Raw genomic sequence first — 22,327 nt, 5'->3', positions numbered from 1 at the left:
ACCAGAAGCGAATGGCATGAAATATTTAAAGTGATGAAAGAAAATAAATTAAAACCAAGAATACTCTACTCAGCAACTCTCGTCCAGAGTTGATGGAGAAATCAAAAGCTTTACAAACAAGCAAAAGTTAAGAGAGTTTAGCACCAACAAACCAGCTTTACAACAAATACTAAAGGAAGTTCTCTAGGCAAGCAACACAAGAGAAGGAAAAAACCTACAAAAAGTAAACCCAAAACACTTAAGAAAATGGTAATAGGATCATACATATCGATCATCACCTTAAATGTAAATGGATTAAATGCACCAACCAAAAGAGACTGGTGGGATGGATACAAAAACAAGACCCATATATATGCTGTCTAAAAGAGACCCACCGCAGAGCCAAGGACACTTAAGAGATGAAAAGTAAGAGGATGGGAGAAGGTATTCCATGCAAATGGAAATCAAAAGAAAGTTGGACTAGCAATACTCATTATCAGACAAAATAGACTTTAATACAAATGAAAAAACTGGGCACCCAGAGAGGTTGAGCATCTTGTCCAAAGTCAAACAGATGAAATTGGCAGGGTTGGGGTTAGAACCCATGCCCCTCGGACTCTGGAGCTCTTTAGAACTCACCAAAATACCTCCCAGGCTGGGAGATCCAGACACAATCAGCAACTCATTTCACACAATTTACCCCTCAAAGAAATGTGAAAGGAAAACCAATTGAACCCGAGGTGACAGGTCACCTCTTTTTTTCTCTACCTCACTCACACTTCTGAAGATTAATTTCCAGTCTTTCACACCACATATCCAAGACAAGATTCTAAAAAAACATCTGCCCATTTATGGACTCCGGGGCTTCCCAGGTGGCGCAGTTGGTAAAGAATCCACCGTCAATGCAGGAGATGCTGAAGATATGGGTTTGACCTTTGAGTGGCAAAGATCTCCTGGAGGAGGAAATGGCAACCCACTCCAGTATTCTGGCCTGGAAAAGCCCCTGGACAGAAGAGCCTGGCGAGCTACAGTCCATAATGTCGCAAAGAGTCGGACATGAGTTAAGTGACCGAACAATAGCAACAACAAATTAAGGACTCCCAACTAATTTTGTCACTGAGGACTTTCAACTCAAAATGATCTGCTTCTTAATGATGATCAGGGGTGCAGGAGTCACTGACCAACCTATGGAAGATATCCACAGAGCAATTCCTGCTCTTTTTGGAGGAGGCAAGCAATGGGGATTCCCTGGTAGCTCAGCTGGTAAAGAATCCGCCTGCAATGCAGGAGACCTGGGTTCAATCCCTGGGTTGGGGAGATCCCTGGAGAAGGGAATGGCTACCCACTCCAGTGGAATAGCAAACAGTCAGACATGACTCAGCGATTTTCACTTTCACTTTCAGGCTTCCCTGGTGGCTCAGCAGTTAAGAATCTGCCTGCAATGGAGGAGACGCAGGTTCAATCCCTAGGTCAGGAATATCCCGTGGAGGAGGGAATGGAAACCCACTCCGCTATTTTTGCCTGGAGAACCCCATGAACAGAGAAGCCTGGCGGGCTATGACCCATAGGGTCGCAAAGAGTCAGACCTGACTGAAGAGACTTAGAGCAGCAGCAATGAAGAGGTGATCTCAGAATTCTGAGATGCCATATCTGTTTAATTTTTATTTTTTGGCCGTGCCATGCAGCATGTGGGATCTTAGCTCCCCGGCCAGGGATCGAACCCACACCACATGCAGTGAGAGCACAGAGTCTTAACCACTGGGCCACCTGGGAAGTCCTGTGAAATTCCACGTCTGTTTAAAAAACCACCTGGAGCTGAGATACCTCTACCACCTGCTGCAGCTCCCAGGGAAGAGAAAGCAAATGCCACGCCATCTGAGTCTCAGATTGGGCTTTTTAATATCCCCTCTGTTGAAAGACAAGAGGAAAAAGCCCTCAAAATCCTGGAGAGAAGCCATGCCGACGGGCCCAGCCATCTTCTCTCCTTGAGCTGCGATTAATGAATTGATCCTGAAACCTCAAGACGCAAGAAAAAACTCCAAGTCACTTTCAGCACCAGATTTTTTTCCTAAAAATACTTGGCCTAAACAGTCTTAGAATTCCCCGAAACACCCCAGTGGAGCTCACTCAAGCTCTGGGAGTCAACTTACTCTGTGACTGTACAGGTGCTCAGTGAAGGGCATGGGGGCCCAGCCTGGCAGTGTTTGCCTGGAATCCTAAATTCAGAAGCAGGGGCTGGACTTCCAGGAAGCCTAGAGATGGTCAGCCAACCAGCTCGGTCACTGATATGGCAGCTCCAAAACATCGCTGGGATGAACCTCAAAAACATGACTCCGAGAGAAGTCAGACTCGAAATCATCGTATGATTCCACCCATTTATACAAAATGTCCAGGACAGGTAAATCCAGACAGAAAACCAACTGGGGGTGCAGGGGTTGGGGGAGCGGGGTGAGGGTGCTGGGAGGGAACCAGGATGGGGCTTCTTTCGAGGGTGATGGAAACGTTCTGGAACTGCGACGGCTGCACAGCGCTGTGAGTGGACTGCGTGCCGCTGAACTGTGCACTTTCAGATGGTGAATTTTACTGTTTGGTGAACGTGAGGAACAACAACAACAACGGTAAAAAACGAAGAAGAAAAGGCAGTGCCAGCAGAATTTCCTGGCGGCCCACTGGTTAGAATGTGGTGCTTCCGATGCAGGGAGCATGGGTTCCACCCCTGATCAGAGAACTAAGATCCCACAAGCCATGAAGCAAAAACTAAAAAAAAAAATAAAAAGAAAGAAAAAAGGCAGTGCCAGAAATCTCTACAGTCTCCATATTACAAGCCAAGGCCTGTAATTTAAGCTCCAATCCACTGGCCTTAGTTCAGCCATCCAGTGGCTCGTTTACTTAGAAGAAACCACTGGGGTCTTTCAGATAGCTGCCAATGCGCCTCCCAGTTAAGGTGATCAAAGGTCCTGGGTCGCCCAGAGGTTCTCAGGACACGCTGCGCTGCTACTCCGCACCCTGCCCCTCTCCCTTCACCTCCCACCACAGATGCAAATCTTTGACGTGTCTGCAGCCTTGCTTGGATGGCCCCATATGAGCCCAGAACATGCTCTTTCCTCTTTGCCCCCTCTCACCCCCCTGCCGGTTTCCTTCCTTCCCCACAGGTCTGCTAATTCCTCTCACCCATCATATCCTTGCTCGCCTGTCCTCCAAGAGGCGATCTCTGGCTTCCCAGGGAAGAACTAATTCCTCCCAAACCTCTCTACATGGTGCAGAAGTCAGTGGTGCATAGTCTGAAGCCAGATGGCCTGTGGTCGGTCGCCTTTGAGTTCCCCGGAGCACGACTTTGGTGCCTCAGTTTTCCCATCTGTGAAATGGGCGCACTCGCAGTTTCTTCCTCACGAGGCTCTTAGAAGAATTAAATGACAAGGACCCAGGGCAGTGAGAGACATGCATGCCCTTAGCAAGTGCTACCTGTCATTACACATATTTCTCTGTTCTACTTGTCACAAGGATTGAAATTTATTAACATCTGCACCCTCAGCACTCAGAACTAAGCTCAAAACATGATGGGTGCTTCACAGGGTGACTCACTGTCCCAGTTCACCCAGGATGGAGCAGTTTCCCCGGATACAGGAGTTTTGGTACTTACACTGGGAAAGTCCCAGGCAAACCAGAACAATTTGGCCACCCCGATATTCCCACATATATTTGGAGATGATACCTATGCATAAGAAGGACACCAAAACCCATCTTGGATGGCATCCAGATTTGGAAGTATACATAAATGGAAGGAACTTAACCTTAAGAGCTTCAACTTAGAATCTAACCAAAATAAAGCTTTTTAAATAGAAAGATGTTAAAAGATTCTGATGCTGGGAGAAAGTGAAGGCCAAAGAATGAGATGTTTAGATAGCATCAGTGACTCAACGGACATGCATTTGCACAAACTTCGAGAGCTAGTGAAGGACAGGGGAGCCTGGCAGGCTGCAGTCCATGGTGTTGCAAAGAGTCGGACAGGACTTAGCGACTGAACAGCAACAGATAGGAAGATGTTACTAACAGCAGACCTCAGTAATAGATGGTCCTCACAGTTCAAGGTAGTGTGAGGATCTGGCAGAAGCATCAGCAAATATGCTCCAGAACTAGAATCACTTAATTGGTCTGGAATCCTTTGTTTCCTCCAGAGTTCTTTGGAGAGAGTGATACTTCTTCTCAACAGGGATGTCAAGGCGCAAGATCAAGATGTGGGCACAAAGAACTTGAAAAGGGAAGCAAACATCAACAAGATAAAAACAGAAAGAAAAAAAAAGCCACATCCTCCAAACTTCAAGATTAGTTGATTTTTTTCTCTTCAATGTAAGTTTCATCCTGGGGCTCTGGTGAAGGGGTGCACATGGATTCTGCCAACAACCACTCCCAGTTCTGGCTGGGATTTCAGAAGAGAGTGAGGAGGGGGTGCTACCCTCGGCTCCACCATCCACCCAAGATCTGGACTCTGGGCAGGCGCCTCACTGCCACCAGCCCAAACTCAGTAATACCTGTCACTCCACATTCATCACCTGGTCCTTGGTGTGGCTCCGAAGCCACTTCATCTAGCCCAGATGGTGCGTCATGCATTCTCCAGAAATGACAGTCTTTCATCACGGGTGTCAAGAAAATTCAGAGACTAACGACCTTCTACCCTGAGACACCATGAACGTCAGCAACTGCTGCTGACATGCGTGGACAGGAAGAAGGGGGACAGAGTTCACACTGCCGCAGGCACCTCCACCCTCAGTGCTTTATAACCAGCAAGGATGGGCGGGGGGAGCTTGGCAGAAACTAGGGGCTTTAAGGAGCCTTGGGTGATTTTCTTCCTTCCCAACTCCAATTCTTTCTGGTGAAATGACCGACAGGCAAGCAGGGTCCAAAAACAAAGGACAGAGAGGTGACTCCTGATGCTGAGTAAATTCTCCCTAGGCAATTGCAGAAGACACGCGGGCTTGACTGCCAACTCCAGTCAGGAACTGACCTGGTGGAGAAGCGTGGCCACTGAGCTCAGAGATGTTACAGGTGGGATGTGTGTGCCTGGTACCTGATACCGCTATGTGTGGGGTTTTCAGAAACACCTGCGTGGGTCCTGTTATTCACAAGCATGGCTGGGTATCACCCATCTCTAAGAGGTCAGAGGGAATGACGTGGACCACAACCTGCATACCCAACCATGATCTGGGGAAAAGAGAAGACACAGAAGAATGTGAGCAAGTGCAGCACATAGAGGGGAACACAAAGGGCCCAAAGAAAGTTAAGACCGTAGGATTTTTTTTTTTTTTTTGGATGATAGGATTTTTAAGACAAGTCAAATACTTAAGAACAAAAACCTGGAGGGCTTCTCTGGTGGCTCGGTGGTAAAGAATTCGCCTACCAAATGCAGGAGACACAGGTTCGATCCCTGGTCCGGGAAGATCCCTCGTGTGGAACAACTAAACCAGTGTGCCGCAACTTCTTAGCCTGTGTCTACACCCCGGGAGCCACAACTACAGAGCCCATGTGCCCGCGCTCTGCAACAGGAGAGGCCACGGCAGTGAGAAGCCTGCACATCGCAACGACAGCAGCCCCCACTCCCCACAACTTGAGAAAAGCCCGAGGAGCAAACGAAGACCCAGCACAGCCAAAAAGAAAGAAAGAAAAAGCGCACAATCTCAGTTCAAAATCCAGCTCTTGTCACTTCTAGGCTGTGTGACCATGTTTCATTTCTCCATGCCTCGGTCTCTTCATCAGGAAAATGGAATTATAATCAGACCCCCACCTTCACAGGGTTGCATGTGCTCAGAACACTGGGCACTTGAGTCATTACAAAAGCATTAGATTTAACTACTTACAGGGAGGTGGAATCGAGTCCAGGGAGGGGAGGTTGCTTGCTCGCAGTGACACAGATGGGCAGAAGGCAGAATGCAGATCCCTTCACACCACGCTCGCCCCTTCTCAGGCCACTTCCTTCACGCCTTTACTTGTTTGTCCAAACCGCCTACAGTTTGATCCTCCCACCCTCACCCGCATTGGAGAGGGTAACACCCTCTAAAGTTGTCCACATCCTCATCACAGAAGGCTCATTCCTGGCAGCTCAGACGACAAAGAATCCGCCTGCAATGCAGAAGACCTGGGTTCAGTCCCTGGGTCGGGAGGATCTCCTGGAGAAGGGAATGGCAACCCACTCCAGTATTCTTGCCTGGAAAATTCCATGGGGGCAGAGGAGCCTGGCGGGCTACAGTCCATGGGGTTCCAGAGCTGGACACGACTGAGCAACTCACACTTTCACTTTCAATTCCCAGAACATGTGGTTCTTTTTTTTTTAATACTTATTTTTATCTTTTAAAGATTTTTTTTTAATGTGGACTTTTTTTTTAAAGTTTTTATTTACTTTGATACAATATGTTGTTCAGTCACTTAAGTCATGTCCCACTCTTTGCAACCCCATGGACTGCAGCATGCCGGGCTTCCCTGACCTTCACCATCTCCCAGAGCTTGCTCAAACTCACGTCCATTGAGTCGGGGATGCCATCCAATGTAGCTTCTGTTTTATGCTTTGGGTTTTGGCCTGGAGGCACGTGGGATCTTAGCTGCCCATCCAGGGATCAAACCTGCACCTCCTGAATTGAAAGACAAAGTCTTAACCACAGGACTGTCAGGGAAGTTCCAGAATACGTTGCCTTAAATGGCAAAAGGGACTGTGCAGCTGTGAAGAGGTTAAGGCCCTTGAGAGGAGGAGATGATTCAAGTGGCCCCAAGACAACCACAATGGTCCTTAGAAGACGGAGGCAGGAGGGCCTCAAAGACAGAAGAGGCCCTGTTGGCTCTGAAATAGGCTCAGGGGGCCATGGACCAGGATACATAGGTGATTGCAAGTTGGTTTTTTCCAGTAGTCACGTACGGACGTGAGAGTTGGACCATAAAGAAGGCTGAGAACAGAAGAATTGATGCTTTTGAATGTTGGTGCTGGAGGCGACTCTTGGACAGAAGATCAAACCAGTCCATCCTAAAGGAAATCAGTCCTGAATATTCATTGGAAGGACTGATGCTGAAGCTGAAGCTCCAATACTCTGGCCACCTGATGTGAAGAACTGACTCACTGGAAAAGACCCTGATGCTGGCAAAGATTGAAGGCAGGAGGAGAAGGGGACGACAGAGGATGAGATGGTTGGATGGCATCACTGACTCAATGGACATGAATTTGAGAAAATTCCGGGTGATAGGGAAGGACAAGTGTGCTGTAGTCCATGGGGTCCCAAAGAGTCAGACACGACTGAACGAATGAACAACAAAATGAAGAAGCTAGAAAGGACCAGGAGATGGATTCTCTTTCGCCGAGAGCCTCCAGGAGAGCAGCACCTGGAGTTTCACCCAGTGACACCCATTGTGGACTCCTGACCTCCAGACTGTATGATCACAAACATGTTGTTTCAGCTACTAGGCTTGTAATCTCTTACAGTAGGCAGAGCAAACAAACCTGCCCACTCCTAGCTGGGTGGCCCAATTCCCACCAGCCCTGCGGACTCCCAAGGGGTCTCTCCCACCCCCACAGCAGTGCCCCCCACCAGAGACCTGAGCCCCTCAACCTCCCACCCTAGCTCCCAGGCATCTGTCCTCCCACCCTCAGCTCAGCAGGAACCCTTCTTCAGGCTCAACCTCTACTTCAAGCCCACGAGAGTGGCCACCCCACCACACCCTGCCACATCCCAGGGACGCTGCTCCAGCAATGACCCCTTCTGACAGCCCTGCCCTCTCAGCTGGCTCCTCTCCTGATCTCAGGCTTGCTTGTGCTTAGTCAGTCATGTCTGATTTTTTTGCGACCCCATGGACTGCAGTCCGCCAGGCTCCTCTGTCCATGAGATTCTCCAGGCAAGAATATTGGAGTGGGTTGCCATGCCCTCCTCCAGGGGATCTTCCTGACCCAGGGATCGAACTCGTGTCTCCGGCATCTCCTGCACTGGCAGGCAGGTTCTTTAACACAAGTACCACTTGGGAAGCCCCTCCCAATCTCTAAACTTGTTCAAATTGTTCCTCATTAAAAGGTAAAAACAGGGCTTCCCTGGCGGCTCGGTGGTAAAGAATCCACCTGCCAATGCAGGAGACACAGGTTCGATCCCTGAATCAGGGAGATCCCACATGCCATGGAGCAAATAAGCCCGTGCGCCACAACTACTGATCCTGCGCTCCAGAGCCGGGGAGCCACAACCAATGACGCCCGTGCACCCTAGACAGAGCCTGGGCCCCTCAACAAGAGAAGCCACTGCAACGAGAAACCCACATACCACAACTAGAGGGGAGCCCCCGCTCTCCGAAACTAGACAAAGCCTGAGCAGCAACAAAGACCCGGCACAGCCATAAATAAATAAATATTTTAAACAAGAAAGGTAAAAATAAAAGCCCCCGCTACCCCAGCCTGCATCCTCAGCCCCTCTGCCTGTGAGCTTCTCTTCCACGTCCTCGGATTCACCCAGGGCCACCAATCTCCTTCCTCCCTCGGCCATGACCCCTCCAAGCCCACTTTCCATTTCCTGTCCTCCTCTCCCAAGGCTGCTGGCACCTTCTCTGGAAGGACTTCCTCACTAGCCTGGCCTTGCACCTCCATCTTCTTCCGGGTCAGCCCTTCCATGGAAGGACCCCAGGGACTTGGGGGTCTGCACACGACCCCGAGAGTCCCCTCAACTCCTCAACCCCACACCTGCCATCTTCACCTTTAGCAAAGAGCAAACTGTTTGAACACAGAGCTGGCCTCTCCCCCAGGCCTGGTGGGGAGGTAAACTGAGTCTCACACCATGGAAGCACCTACCAAAATTTAATACGCAGGAGTCCTTTAACCCAGAGATTCCTCCTCTAGGTACGTGCATCGGAGCTGACGCCATGCGTTGAGGTAGTGACAAACGCTGAGCACACAGGGGTACCCACTGCCTTGTTGCTAGAAACCACCTAATTGTCCGTCAGCAGAGAACTGGGTAGACCAGTTACACTCCACCCACAGCAGGGAATGGCGTGCGACCATCAAGACTGAAAGAGGAACTTCATGTGTGGAAACACAGATGTCCCTGCAATATTAACAGATCACTGCGTGAAAAAAGCCCAAATGGTGTCTATCATCTCAGGCCATCACTGGTGTACAAGGAAGAAGGATACACATTTCCTTATAAAATACGCATGAAATGTCTCCAAATGGATACACAAGGAAGTGATACAGCAACCGGAAATTCTCTGGCAGTGCAGAGGTTAGGACTCAGCGCTTTCACCAACCACCCAACCTAAAGGGGGGGTGGGGCGGGGGAGAAGAAACAGATAACAGTGGCTGCCTGTAAAAGGAGGAGGGAGGTACACTGGGGATGTAGCTGGATGAATGCTTTTCACTCTTAGACTTGGTCTTTTGGATACTGAGCCATAGCCATACTACACAGTCAAAAAATTAAGAAATTATTTAAGTTAAATAGAATTATAACATAATAAATTTGTAGTTCTATGATCTATTCTTTATAATTTGTATTAATTATAACATACTTATAATTACATGTTTTAAAATTAAATTAAATTTAAAATATAATAAACTTTTTTTTAAATAGGGACAAAGAGCCTCTTCTGCAAACCCCATATCTGCCCTTCCCAGGTTGGTTTCTCATATCCTCCCACTTCTGGGTGAAATGACATCATCAGTCCTTGGTCCCATGACTGGTGTTTCATGCCCCTCAGCTGGCCTTTGGCCCCTCCCTAAGGGTTTGCAGACAGATTTTCAGGTTACTGATTACTTCTCTTTGGTGAGAAGACATGCACACCACAGCTTCCTCTATCTCAGTCCCAAATCTGTACTAATAACATCCTATCGGCCACAGTAAAACTCTTCTCTTTTCACACGGGGAGTTCTAAAAGCTGAGGATGGATGTGGGACTGTGGGCCGGGTGGCATGGGCCCTCCCTCACTGGCCTTAAGGAACCCATTTGAGGAGGGAAAGTGAACCAGCCTGGGAAGACATGGGAGCAAGCACAAAGGGGAAACTGAGCCCAGATTCTAAGGCAAGCGGAAGGTCTGAGACAAGAGAAGGATGCAGGCAAGGGAAATAGGAGGGGGATGCAGAGGCAGGCACACCTGTGCTCCACGGGGAAGTGACAGAGGTTGGCCAGCAGGGTGAGGCCAGGTTACAGGAGCCTTTGCACCATCAAGAGCCCGGCCCTGGGACTGCCTGGCAGTCCAATGGCTAAGACCACAATTTCACTGCAGGGGATGCGGGTTCAATCCGTGGTCAGGGAACTCAGATCCCCACATGCTGCATAACCAAAATAAAACAAACAAAAAATAAGCCTGGTCCGTGCGAGGTGGGGACGGGACCAGATCTTTCAGGGAGGGACCCCGCCCCCCAAGCAGGTTCTGTTTCATTAACCAGCAGCCCAAAAGCGACTTGAAAAACCCCCTCCAAGTTTGCAACTCCTGCCAAGGATAATTCAGATTCTAAAAATAAGCCTCAAAACCTAGAATATCAGGGGAAAGCAGCCACAGCAAAAGCCACCCAAGAAGTCCCCGTCAGTATAAACACACATCAAAGGCCCAGTGGCCCATCGCCAAGGGCTTCTCTCCCCAGATCACACAATCAACACGACAAAAACTCCAGGCTAGTAACTCCTGGTGTTGCTATCATCTGACGGAGGCCCTTTTTCAATATCCCTCCCCCGAAAGTCTCTTAATCATTTTCTAAAATGATCCCCTATTTCTCTCTGCCTCCTTAAGAGTCTGCAAAAGAAAAAAAAAAAAGATAAGAAAACACTCACCTCGGAGTCTTGTGGTTCTGACACCCCAGGCTGCGCACAGCCCCCGTCCCGTCCCCTCCTTTGCTGTTTCAAGACTTCTGCAGGCTCCCCATGGGTAAGAACTCCGTGTAAACTAAGAGCTACTAGCTTCCCTGGAAGCCTCCCTTAAGGAAAGTCAACAAGCTGGGCATCTGTCTTGACGATAACTATCTGTGTTACTTGGGAGGCTCCTATTTGCTTATTTCCTCAATTCTGGCCATATTCCAGATGACTGTGGGTTTTATAACTGTCATGTCTTTGAGAATTATAAAACAGTGTTTCCTTCAGCGAGACTTCAGGTAAGGACAGGGTGGTAAGCATTAACCTCCTGCAGTCTTTTCAGCCTTCCCCTGGCCCATCCGTAACAAGCCCAGCCCTGGATGATGTACGCCTTCCTCATTCGTCCTAATTGCTTCCCGTCTGCAAATTAGATTCTGTTTCCCTAACTAGCCCACATCACACCCCTCTGGGGAAGGGCTGGGATCCTTGTTTCTCTGGATTCTCCCTCCACGGAGCTTTGGGGAAAGCAACACACAGACTACCTCCTAGCCAGAGATTTCATGCACATAGATGGCATGCTGCTGCTGCTGCTAAGTTGCTTCAGTCGTGTCCGACTGTGCGACCCCATAGATGGCAGCCCACCAGGCTCCCCTGTCCCTGGGGTTCTCAAGGCAAGAACACTGGAGTGGGTTGCATATATAGCCCATATATGATGGGGCAATCTATGGCGTAAGCTCGAAGAGTGTATTGGCAGGGCATAGTTTTTCCAGTTTGACATATAGCACTGTATAAGTGTGGGGGGCTTCCCAGGTGACTAAAGTGGTAAAGAATCCACCTGCCAACACAGGAGACGTGGGTTCAGTCCCAGAGTTGGGAAGATCTCTGGAGAAGGAAATGGCCACCCACCCTAGTACTCTTGCCTGGGAAATCCCATAGACAGAGGAGCCTGGCGGGCTACAGTCCCCGGGGTCACAAAAAGTCAGACACCAACTGAGCAAATGAACAACAACAACAACTGTGTAAGTTTTAGGTGTACAACATAATGATTTCCCTTACACATCATGAAATGATTACAAGTAGTTTAGTGAACAGCCATCCTCTCGTAGTCTCAACCCAAAGAAACAGAAAAAAATTCTTTGCATGAGAACTCTGATTTACTCTCTTAGTAAGTTTCACGAATAATGTATAGTATGTTCATTATCTTTATTATGAATTTACATTCTGATTTCTTACTTAGAAGTAGAGAACTAGAGAAGTATGTATTTTTTATGTTTTTTACTTTTTTAAACTTATTATTTTATATTGGAGTATAGCTGATTAACAATATTGTGATAGTTTCAGGTGGACAGCAAAGGAATTCAGCCATACAGATGCATGCATCCATTCTTCCCCAAACTCCTCTGCTATCCAGGCTGTCACATAACATTGAGCAGAGGAGTATGTATTTTTTAAATACAGAAGAAAAGACATATTTCCTTAAAGAATTCCAACTGACGTGTAGAAGCACCCTCCCTCTAAGTGAAAGTGAAGTCTCTTCTGTTGTGTCCCACTCTTTGTGACCCCTTGAGCTGTAGCCTACCAGGCTCCTCTGTCCATGGGATTTTCCAGGCAAGAGTACTGGAGTGGATTGCCATTCCCTTCTCCAGAGGATCTTCTCAACCCAGGGATCGAATCCTGGTCTCCTGCATTGCAGGCAGATTCTTTACCGTTTGAGCTACAGGGAAGTTTCTTCTCCCTCTAAGAAGCAGAGCTTAATCTTGACCCTTCCTCTCCTGGGTGAGGCCTTCTCTGATAGCTCAGCTGGTAAAGAATCTGCCTGCAATGCAGGGGACCTCGGTTCGATTCCTGGGTCTGGAAGATCCACTGGAGAAGGGATAGGCTACCCAGTCCAGTATTCTTGGGCTTCCCTGGTGGCTCAGCTGGTAAAGAATCTGCCTGGAATGCAGGAGGCCTGCTTTTGATCCCTGGGTTGGGAAGATCCCCTGGAGGAAGGAAAGGCTAATGGTCTATGAAAAGAGAAAAAGAGGAACTCTGCTACGGGGAAAGCTGGCAGCAGCGATGTCTTCGGGTATCATGTTGTACCCCCTTGTGAAGTGAAAAGCCCTTCATCTCTGTGGCCTTCTCCCGCAAAACCGGTAACCCCAGTAGAATCACAAGACAAACATCAGACCAACTCAATGTGAGGGAAATTCTACGAAATCTTTGCCCATTACTGCTTAGAAACAGCCATGAAACACAAGGAAAGATTGAGGAGACAGGAGGAGAGTTGGTGATGGTGTGATTAAATGCAGTGTGGTACCCTGGATGGGGTCTGGGAACAGAATAAGAGACTTTAGCAGAAACGTCAAACAATGTCTGGAGGGTGGGCGACAGTGAGGTGCCAGAGCTCATTTCCTAGTTTCACACAAGTCCTGCAGTGATGATGTAAGATGTTCACAGATGAGGGAAGACGTTCACAGCGGGGAAACTAGGGGAGAGGTGGATGGAACACTCCTTGCACTAACTGCTGCTGCTGCTGCTAAGTCACTTCAGTCGTGTCCGTCTCTGTGTGACCCCATAGACGGCAGCCCACCAGGCTCCCCCGTCCCTGGGATTCTACTTTCTGGCAAATCTAAAATTAAACTATCAGATGGAGGTTTCCCTGGCGGTTCACTGGCCAAGACTCCCGAAGCAGAGGGCCCAAGGTCAGGGAACTAGATCCCGCATGCGATAACTAAGATCCCACACAGCCAAATAAACAAATATTTAAAAAAAAAAACAAAAAAACTTTAAAATGAACTGAAGCAGGGCAGGCCTTACCCAAAAGCATACAAGTTCAGTTTTTAAAGACAAAACAGGGCTTCTGTGGTAATCCAGTGGTTAAGAATCTGAATGCCAATGCAAGGGACACAGGTTCAATACCTGGTCCAGGTAGATCCCACGTTCCTCAGGACAACTAAGTTCTTGCGCCACAACTACAGAAACCTGCACGCCTGCCTAGAGCCCATGCTCCACAGCAAGAAAAGCTACCGCAATGAGAAGCCCATGTAAGCAACTAAAGAGTAGCTCCCGCTTGCTGCAACTAGAGAGAAGTCTGCCCAGCAACAAAGACCCAGAGCAGCCAAAACAAATAAATAAGTCTTTTTTTTTAATTTAAAAAAAAATCAAGCTGCCATTAAAAAGAAGTTTAAGGTTTAATTTACTTTTTTTCTTTTAAAGAAAGTTTTATTTCCCCTCAGGTATTTTGGTTAAACGGGAAGGATTAAGTGGAGGCCAGGGTGATGATCAGGGTTTCTAGTATTTCTCTCTGACCCATTGCTAGATAGGTAACAGGTAGATAGACAGATGATTACCAGTTACTAGATAGATACACAGGTAGATAGGCAGACAGACAGATACACAGATACCCCCATTTTAAGTGAAGAAGCCTTAAAGTTTAATGAATCTCCTCCCAGCATTTGCACACTGATGCCTGGCCACAAATAGGTGATAAACTATATATATTTTATATATACATTGATTGATTGATTGATTGAAGTCACTCAGTTGTGTCCGACTCTTTGCGGCCCCATGGACTGCAGCCTACCAGGCCCCTCTGTCCATGGGATTTTCCAGGCAAGAATACTGGAGTGGGTTGCCATTTCCTTTTTATATATCTCACCACAAATAGGTGAGGTGGCCACAGGTAGGTGATAAACTTCTAAAAATACATCCTCCTGATATGTATAGAACAGTTTTCTGGATTTAGGTATTAGATCAACACACAAAAGGGCAAGGCCTTCAGAGAGAAGATAAGGCAGCTTTTTCACCACCCACTTAATCCTCTAAAATCAGTTCTTTCAGGAAGAGAAAGAGGAAGATTATTCAATTCCATTCCCTGCCCCCACAGTCCAGGCCCCAGAAAAGAATACAGGCATTAGAGAAATGACCCCAGGGAAAAAGACATTCCTGTGCAAAAAAGGACACACACACATGCAAATTGTCGGGCCTCCTAAGAAAATAGCCTAGTTTGTACACAAGGTGGAGAACCAGCTGAGGAGGTCAAAGAGAGCTGGTCTTTCACGGTCTCCGGAGAAAACTATTCTTTACAATCTATTAGGAGGAAGAATTTAGACAAAAAGGGAAACTGGGATCTCCAACTCTCTTCGGGAGAGGAAGTGAGAAATTACACTAAGGTTCTTAGGCCAATGAACCCCAAATAAATTCAGCCTACCTCCATTAAAAATACAGAAGCTCACAGGGAAAGATTTCAGAGACATGTTTTCACATTCCATCTTCCGAATTCAGTTTCTTTCGCCAGGCAGAGATAAAGTGACCACAATCTGACAGTCAGGTTCAAATATGGCTTAAGTACAAATTACAGTGATTTGTGGAATGGAAAATGCTTCCACTGGGGAGCTGGGCTGCGCCCCCAGAATCAAAGGGAAACAATTCCCCCCCTGGATTCCTGGTGAAACCACATCCCCAGTTTCCACATGAATGACGGTTTTTGATGAAATAGTACAATGAGAACATTAATAGGGCTGCATCAGGAGACAAAATTATACGTACCCTGATTACAACTTCATAAAAAAGCAGGCACCATGACAAGAAGCCGCCAAATAAGGAAAACTGATGCTAGCTGTTTCATTCACAGGCTGAGATTATACCGGATACTCTTTGTTATCTTTCATGCTTTCTGTAATATTGTTATTTTTTACATAACTTTAAAAAATACCAATGCAGCCTTTATGAATAATCTCCCTGGACTCAAGGATAGGGTGAGTCAATGCTAAGCTCTTACATTTACCTCAGGAACATTGTGAATTCTCAAACTCCACGAGAGGAAATTCCCTGGCAATCCAGTGGTCAGGATTTCCTCCTTGCTTTCACTGCAGGGGGCATGGGTTAGATCTCCCAAAATAAATAAATTTTTTTTTTAAAAAAAGAAAAGAAGAAACCCCCATGAGCTAAATAGCTTAAATTCTTCACCATTATTTTCCCTGACGTTAACACCCACGAAGAAGAAAGTGCCTCTGACTTTTCGGATCTTGGTGAATTAACTTCCTACCTACTAGGTAAACAGGGAATTGCCATTGAGACACCCGTGATATTTACTTTCTTCTGTCCAGGCCCTAAGTCTTATGAAAGTACACACAGTTCTACAGAAATAATCTGCAGTCAAAAGACAAATTCATTGGCCACAGAAGTGTTATCCCGACTGCCCTGAGCTCCAGGGCAGGTACAAACAGTAAGATGAAATTGTGAGGACCCAGGAAAGTACCACTTAGAGCTCAGATAACCCCGATGAGTTAAGGAAGGCTACTTGCTTGGTGAGACGGACCACATTGCCCAGTGAGCTATTTTCATTGCAGTAAAAGCACAAACAAATAGAAGACAGGTCACAGTGTCAAAACTCTAAGACTTCGAGTCATGGAACTCATTTTTTTCCATCACTGTAGCTGGGGTTGATTCATTTTCAGTGGGAGAATTTTAAGTCCTTGATGGGCATACTCCCATTCTCAGAGTGGCACCATAGCACTGCCAGTCGTGGGTAAAAGCAAGGAAGCATGCCCTGTCTATCTCCTTGAAAATGAACTTGGGCTGGAAATGCCTTCCAGTTCCTTTGCTCTCAGTGGCTTCTCTTTTACTGTCCTCAACTATGGGCTAGCCTGCACTTCCTCCAAAGCTTTGCTGAGCCTCTTCTGCTCATTTGGAATACATGTACCTTCTATGACGTGTATTCTCAGGTCTCTGCTTTCCTATGAAATTTTCCCTGACTTGTAGCTCACTCCTTTCCATTTCTTTCAATCCTTCCAGAGTAAAGGGCATTGCTGAGCACTGACTATCCACCTGTGTTTTTTTCCACTTTCCACTGCAGCATAAACCCCTCAGAACCTAGAGACATTTCTTCTGTGTCCTTTACAAGGCTAGAGTAGCATTTTATTTCCCCACAACCATCCAGTAAAAGCGACTAAAGGAACAAAGGAAAGTTTACTCACCAGAGACAGTGAAATGACTTCAATCTAGTATTTAGAGACTTAAGAAATTGATCCTCCATCTCAGATCAATCAGTGAGTCACTTAATCCACAAAAACATTACAATGAGGATACTTTCACTAACGTGAATAAAAGCATCTATTATTCATGCCTTCAAGTAACAGGAAAGGGGGAAGATGGGCCCCTCCCATCGTAGTTCTACAATAGACGTTTCTTAGAGAGTCGGGGGCACCTTTAAACCCCAGTGCAAGGCCTGGTTGAGGTAAGCCAGGAGCAGCATGGGTATTATTCTACGCCAGGTAGAGCCAGTCCTGCTTGCAGGCCTCCAAGTCAACTTCGATAAAACCAAACAGTCTGGTGGAGTCCCAGATACCAGCTCACGCTGGACACCGCATCCAGGTGAGTCTCACGGTAAGAGTCAATCAGAGATGGCTTGGGCAGGGCCAGGGGGCGGGGTGGGGGGTAAGAAGATAAGGGAGGCAGTCAAGCACACACTAATGCAAACCACATCTTTCCTTAAAAGGGCCCCAGGGGAACTGCAGGGCCAACCTGCGTTCCAGACAGCCCTTGAACCAGCACCAGCTCACCCAGCCAAGGGTTTATTCCCCTTGGGAAGATGGGTGGGCGAGTCTTACTCTGATGCACTAAGATGGGAAGGCCCTGTGCCTTCCAGAAACTGGATTTCCCAGCCACCAAAGCTCAGTCCGACATGCAATGACATCAGCCCCACTTATCGGAAGCACAAAAGCCACCAGGAAACTAATCAAAGACCAGCTGGCCTGATCCCTGGAATGCACAGCCAGTCCAGAATTCCCCATTTCCCCATCACCTCCTGTCCTGACCTTGATGAAGGGTTTCTGGCATAACAATGACTCCACTGCCCAGATCACAGTGACCTGGAAACCAAAGAGAAAGAGGCCACCTACCTAGCTGGGCATGGAGGGCCAATGTCCACCTCGCCGGCCTGTGCCACTGGCATGTATCTGGCAGCGGCAGTGGACCAGGTCCCGGCCGACCCCTGCGCTCACAGGGTGCCTACCTTACCCGCCCCCCACACGCCCTCCCCGCGAGGGGTCTAGCCGGGGCCCTGGCTCCGTTTGCTCTGTATCAGGAATTTTCATCTCTCGTGGGCTCCCTAGGCCCGCCGGTGTCCGCTGAGAGCGGTCCTGAACACTATGGGGAACCCCCTGGAGCGGGGGATGGCGGGGAAAAGCAGATATCGTGGACCCCAGAAGTCGAATTTCTGGGACCGGCGTTGGAAATCTGTTGGGCTTTTTTTGTTTGGTTGGTTGGTTTTGTTTCTGAATAGCCGGGCGATAATGAGTCTGGAAACTTCAACTTTGAGAGAGCAGCCACCAAGCGAGACAAAACTTTCTTGAAAAGCTTCGGGGTATCCTCTCCCGAGGAGGAGACCCCCGCGAGCAACACGGGGCGCGCTTTCAGGTGAGGGCGGGATGACCCCACCGCGCGCGATCCGCGGGCGATCGGCTCACTTCGGGGAGCAGGAACGGGACCCAGACTGGACTGCGGCGGGAACAAGCGCCAAGTGACTGGAAGCCCGGCCTCCCCGGCCCCGCGTGGAAGACTCCGACGCCCTCCAACCACCTCGAACCCCGGGGACCCGCCAGGGTTCCGGGACACCGCCACCACTCCCGCGGAGTCCGGAGCGGGTGCTGGCGCCGCACCGACCCCGCTCTCCACCCACCACCAGCTCGACGCTCCGCGGATCAGCACCCCGGTCGCTGCCTCCTCCCGTCGGCGACCCCAGCCCGCGCCCCCGCCGCCAGCCAACGCGCTCCTCACTCACCGCCGCGCGCGCCGCCAGTCGAGCCGGGAGGTCTGAGCAGACGGAGCTGGGGGGCGGACTGGCTGGAAGACGGCGGGGAGGAGCGCCTGAAGGCGGGGGGCGGGAGCTGGACCGGCCGGGGCGGGGCGCTCCGGCTCCCGCTTCCGGCTTGTCCCCGCCTCTATGCACCGCCTGGACCCGATCCTTCCCACTCGCGGGGGGCCGCCTCCCCCAAGCTAGAAACCCCACCAGGGACCTGCGACCCTCTGGCTTCTGCCCTTCCCCTCCACTGCTCCGATCTCCCGCTACCCTCGGAACACCCCCTTGACACCCCCAGACCCCGCTCACTCCCTGGAACCCCCTAGTTTCAGCCCAGACCCCACTCTCGGAGAGTGTCTCCCCTTTCGGGTTCTGCTCCTGCTCGTGGATCCGCGCCACGTGCCCGCACAACCTTGAACTCCCCTCCTGATTTCCATTCCCACTCTGCTCTCCCCTGCGCCTCTGGGTCCCCATCTTCGGCATTTGTTCTCCTTCCCGGTTCTGACAATGCTGATCACCTCCAGATCCCTTGCCAAGGCATCCAGCGCTCCCTGCCCTCCGGAAGTCGGCCCTTTTCTCCCCATACCTCAATTCTGTGCATTCAGATGCATCCAGGCAACCCAAGAAAACCCATGTGCCTTTGGCCATGTGCCCACTTGCTGTGGCCTCAGTCTCCTGTCTGTAACATGGGCATAACAGTACCTGTCTCCTAAGATCCACAGAGATTTAGCTGAACAATGCAAGCAAAGCGTTCAGCACAGATTGTGCTAAATTAAACCTATCCTAGCTGCTAACTCGCAGAAGGCAATGGCACCCCACTCCAGTACTCTTGCCTGGAAAATCCCATGGACGGAGGAGCCTGGCAGGCTGCAGTCCACGGGATCGCTAAGAGTCAGACAGGACTGAGCGACTTCACTTTCACTTTTCACTTTTATGCCTTGGAGAAGGAAATGGCAACCCACTCCAGTGTTCTTGCCTGGAGAATCCCAGGGATGGTGGAGCCTGGTGGGCTGCCGTCTCTGGGGTCTCAGAGTCGGACACAACTGAAGCGACTTAGCAGCAGCAGCAGCTGCTAACTATTGGACTGGTCAAAAAGTTCATTCAGGTTTTCCCTAAGATGAAACAGAAAAGCCCAAATGAATTTTTTGGCCAACCCAATACTTTGCATGCGCCCAGGGTGTCCTGTGGCCCCCGCTACATTCTCACGCAATCACTGAAAGCTCTGGAAATGAGTAACTACTAGTTCAGTTCAGTTCAGTCGCTCAGTCGTGTCCGACTTTTTGCGACCCCATGAATTGCAGCACGCCAGGCCTCCCTGTCCATCCCCAACTCCCGGAGTTCACTCAAACTCATGTCCATCGAGTCGGTGATGCCATCCAGCCATCTCATCCTCTGTCGTCCCCTTCTCCTCCTGCCCCCACTATATTAACATTCATCAACTCACTGTCCCTCAATAGATGCTGCATCTCTGACAAGAGCCTCTATTATCCTGCTACAGTAATAACAGCAGCCCTGATCCTGCTAGCAAGGCCCCCTGGAAAGTCATTACAGGGCATTGATGATGGTGTGGCTTTGAGGTGAGAATCCTCTGTCCATGGGATTCTCTAAGCAAAAATACTGGAGTGGGTTGCCATTCCCTTCTCCAGGAGATCTTCCTGACCCAGGGATTGAACCCAGGTCTTCCATGTTGCAGGCAGATTCTTTACCATTTGAGCACCAGGGAAGCCCCAAATACAGAGTCCTGCAGAATGGGCGGAACCCTATTGTGGCTACCTAGAGAAATGCTGTCGGGGCAGAAAGCCTAAGAGCCCCCTGTGGATTCATAGACTTGGATTCCAAAACTCTTCTGGAGGTGGAACCTCTCACCACCCCTCAACTTCACACTGAGACCCAGGCAGAGAGTAACTTGTCCAAGGTCTTACAGCAAACTGTCCCCCTTCTTCCCTGCCCAAAGGTCTTACCACCTTTCACCAAGTGGACCCAAATACTAGCAGCTATGGACATATTACTCAGTTAAAGGAGGGTAATTCAATCCTTCAGCATGAGAAATTGCCAGATAGATGTTATTAGTGATGCCAATCTTTTCTTGTTTTAAAACTCTAGAGGAAAAACATATATACACATAACATAAAATAATAATAATAAAAACTATAGAGGGACTTCCCTGGCAGCCCAGTGGTGGTTGGGACGCTGCACTTACAATCCTGGGGGCGCAGGTTCGATCCCTGGTCGGGGAACTAGGATCCCACATGCTATGCAACAAAAACAAAATCAAAAATAAGCAAACAGATATAAACTCACACATATGTGGGCAATGGGTTTTTGAGAAAGATACTGAGACCATTTCATGGTAAGAGAGTCTTTAGAGCAAGCGGTGCTGGGGCAACTGCATATTCACACACAAGAGAGTGAAGCTGGATCCCTACCTCACACCATATCAAAAAATGAATTCAAGATGGAAAAACTATAAAACTCTTCAGTTCAGTTCAGTCGCTCAGTCGTGTCCGACTCTTTGCAACCCCATGAATCGCAGCACGCCAGGCCTCCCTGTCCATCACCAACTCCTGGAGTTCACTCAGACTCATGTCCATCGAGTCAGTGATGCCATCCAGCCATCTCATCCTCTGTCGTCCCCTTCTCCTCCTGCCCCCAATCCCTCCCAACATCAGAGTCTTTTCCAATGAGTCAACTCTTCTCATGAGGTGGCCAAAGTACTGGAGTTTCAGCTTTAGCATCATTCCTTCCAAAGAAATCCCAGGGTTGATCTCCTTCAGAATGGACTGGCTGGATCTCCTTGCAGTCCCAGGGACTCTCAAGAGTCTTCTCCAACACCACAGTTCAAAAGCATCAATTCTTAGAAGGAAACAAAAGTGTGAATTCTGTGATCTTGGATTAGGCAATGGTTTCTTAAATATGACATCAAAAGCTTAAGGTACAAAAAGAAAAAAACAGATAAATTTAACTTCATCAAAATTGAAAAGTTTTTGTGCATGAAAGGACACTACTGGTATACTTTGGGTTTATTAAGGGTTCAACTTCAGGTCACCGCAAGAAAGTGAAAATTGCAATAAAGCCACACACAAATTTTTTAGCTTCCCAGTGAATATTAAATATATATTAACACTGTACTATAGTCTATTGTGTGCAATAGCATTATGTCTTTTAAAAAGTACATATCTTAATTTTCAAAATACTTTATTGCTAAAAATTTCTAACCATCCTTTGAGTCTTCAGAGAGTCTTAGTAGTAATATCAAAGATCACAGATCACCATAACAAATATAATAGTAATGAAAAAGTTTGAAAGATCTAAGGAATTACCAAGATGTGACAGAGAGATAGACACAAAGTAAGCAAATGCTGTTGAGAAAATGACTTCAATAGACTTGCTTAGCAAAGTTGCCACAAACCTTAAATTTCTAAAAAATAACTTGCTATATCCGCAAAGTGCAATAAAGTATTTGCACTTTATAAAGCAAAACAACATAAAACAAGGTATGCTTATATCAAGAGAGGGAAAAGACAATCCACAGAATGGGAGAAAATATTTCCAAATCATTTAATCAGGATCTAGTATCCATATTTTGTAAAGCAACCTTACAAATCAACAACAAAGAGACATCAACTCAGTTTTTTAATTAGGCATTGGGATGGTGGGAAAGTCCCAGAGAAACGCAAAACTATGAATATGCAGAGCACAGAGAAATTTTAGGGCAGTGAATTCGCTCAGTTGTGTCTGACTTTCTGTGGATATATGTCATTATATTTGAGGA

The 22,327-nt window shown here is 48.2% G+C and overlaps 1 protein-coding gene across 1 annotated transcript in view; it reads right to left on the bottom strand.

Moving 5' to 3' along the window:
* The window catches only part of LITAF (lipopolysaccharide induced TNF factor), a 36,785-nt gene extending 18,212 nt beyond the window's left edge, over positions 1-18,573 (bottom strand). Inside the window, exon 1 of the mRNA XM_068967558.1 lies at positions 18,538-18,573. The gene's annotated coding sequence lies outside the window, so the exon portion shown is untranslated. The remainder of the gene's footprint in view (positions 1-18,537) is intronic.
* Positions 18,574-22,327: the final 3,754 nt, after the last annotated feature.

The sequence above is a fragment of the Capricornis sumatraensis genome, chromosome 3, assembly GCF_032405125.1.
Source record: "Capricornis sumatraensis isolate serow.1 chromosome 3, serow.2, whole genome shotgun sequence".
Classification (NCBI taxonomy): Eukaryota; Metazoa; Chordata; class Mammalia; order Artiodactyla; family Bovidae; genus Capricornis; species Capricornis sumatraensis.
This window is presented reverse-complemented; position numbering and strand designations above follow the sequence as displayed.